Here is a 2,500-nt window from a genome sequence, read left to right on the forward strand (position 1 = left end):
AAGCCTAAGAAGTGCTTTGCTCGAGACGGATTTCGATTTGGAGGTCCCCCGAGTTAATTTTGCCCATTATGACTCCTCGCCCGCACGCTTAAGCACCCCCGCGTGCACGTGGGCATTGTGTGCTAAAAAATGAAGTTTGGAGTTTGGGTTTGAAAATTTTATGGGAGCTTCCTAGAAGCCTAAGAAATGCTTTGCTCGAGACGGATTTCGATTTGGAGGTCCCCCGAGTTAAGTTTGCCCTTTATGACTCCTCGCCCGCATGCTCGTGCACACCGGCGTGCACGTGGGCATCGTATGCTAAAAAATGAAGTTTGGAGTTTGGGTTTGAAAATTTTACGGGAACTTCCTAGAAGCCTAAGAAATGCTTTGCTCGAGACGGATTTCGATTTGGAGGTCCGCCGTGTTAATTTTGCCAATTACGGCTCCTCGCCCGCACGCTCGTGCACCCCGACGTGCACACCGGCGCGCACGTGGGCATCGTATGCTAAAAAATGAAGTTTGGAGTTTGGGTTTGAAAATTTTACGGGAACTTCCTAGAAGCCTAAGAAATGCTTTGCTCGAGACGGATTTCGATTTGGAGGTCCCCCGAGTTAATTTTGCCCATTACGACTCCTCGCCCGCACGCTCGTGCACCCCGGCGTGCACGTGGGCATAGTATGCTAAAAAATGAAGTTTGGAGTTTGGGTTCGGAAATTTTATGGGAGCTTCCTAGAAGCCTAAGAACTGCTTTGCTCGAGACGGATTTTGATTTGGAGATCCCCCGAGTTAGTTTTGCCCATTATGACTCCTCCCCCGCACGCTCAAGCACCCCCGCGTGCACGGGGGCATCGTATGCTAAAAAATGAAGTTTGGAGTTTGGGTTTGGAAATTTTATGGGAGCTTCCTAGAAGCCTAAGAAGTGCTTTGCTCGAGACGGATTTCGATTTGGAGGTCCCCCGAGTTAATTTTGCCCATTATGACTCCTCGCCCGCACGCTTAAGCACCCCCGCGTGCACGTGGGCATTGTGTGCTAAAAAATGAAGTTTGGAGTTTGGGTTTGAAAATTTTACGGGAACTTCCTAGAAGCCTAAGAAATGCTTTGCTCGAGACGGATTTCGATTTGGAGGTCCCCCGAGTTAATTTTGCCCATTACGACTCCTCGCCCGCACGCTCGTGCACCCCGGCGTGCACGTGGGCATCGTATGCTAAAAAATGAAGTTTGGAGTTTGGGTTTGAAAATTTTATGGGAGCTTCCTAGAAGCTTAAGAAGTGTTTTGCTCGAGACGGATTTCGATTTGGAGGTCCCCCGAGTCAATGTTGCCCATTATGGCTCCTCTCCCGCATGCTCAAGCACCCCTGCGTGCACGTGGGCATTGTATGCTAAAAAATAAAGTTTGGAGTTTGGGTTTGGAAGTTTTATGGGAGCTTCCTTGAAGCTTAAGAAGTGTTTTGCTCGAGACGGATTTCGATTTGGAGGTCCCCCGAGTCAATGTTGCCCATTATGGCTCCTCGCCCGCACGCTCAAGCACCCCGGCGTGCACGTGGGCATTGTATGCTAAAAAATAAAGTTTGGAGTTTGGGTTTGGAAGTTTTATGGGAGCTTCCTAGAAGCTTAAGAAGTGTTTTGCTCGAGACGGATTTCGATTTGGAGGTCCCCCGAGTCAATGTTGCCCATTATGGCTCCTCTCCCGCATGCTCAAGCACCCCTGCGTGCACACCGGCGTGCACGTGGGCATTGTAGGCTAAAAAATGAAGTTTGGAGTTTGGGTTTGGAAATTTTATGGGAGCTTCCTTGAAGCCTAAGAAGTGTTTTGCTCGAAACGGAATTCGATTTGGAGGTCCCCCGAGTCAATTTTGCCCATTACGACTCCTCGCTCGCATGCAATATCTACTCCTGTCAGAGCTGTGGTTTTACTTAAGACTACTATAGGGGGGGGGGAGTTCTCAGCACCAAGAGCTGCAAGTAAGGCCATTGCTTGCTTTGCAGTCTCGATTGCTCTACTAGTGAATAGTAGATGTCTTGGTTAGCTTGGAACGAAAAAAAAAATTTTTTGGGGAAAAAAAAAAAAAAAAGTTTTTGTGAAAAAAAATTTTTCGAAAAAAAAAAAAAAAAAAAAAATTTTTTTGGATGCCTCGGTCTTCTATTTGTTTTGCTTGGGTAGATTAGGAAAAAAAAAAAAAAAAATTTTTTTGTTGGATGCCTCGGTCTTCATATTCTTTCTCGGCTATTTCGAAAAAAAAAAAAAAAAATTCCGGGAAAGAGAAAAAAAAAATTATTTTTTGTTGGTTGCCTCGGTCTTCATGTTCTTTCTCTGGTATATGGGAAAGAAAAAAAAAAAAAAAAAATTTTGGATGCCTCGGTCTTCTTGTTCTCGGTTGGATTTATCGAAAAAAAAAAAAAAAAAAAAAAAAAAAAAAAAAAAATTTTGATGCCTCGGTCTTCTTGTTCTTGCTTTGGTATATCGGAGAAAAAAAAAAAAAAATTTTTTGGATGCCTCGGTCTTCTTGTTCATTCTTCGGT

This window comes from Cornus florida, unplaced genomic scaffold (genome assembly GCF_030987335.1).
Source record: "Cornus florida cultivar Cherokee Brave unplaced genomic scaffold, ASM3098733v1 CherokeeBrave_3.0.0_Hap2_scaffold_48, whole genome shotgun sequence".
NCBI lineage: Eukaryota > Viridiplantae > Streptophyta > Magnoliopsida > Cornales > Cornaceae > Cornus > Cornus florida.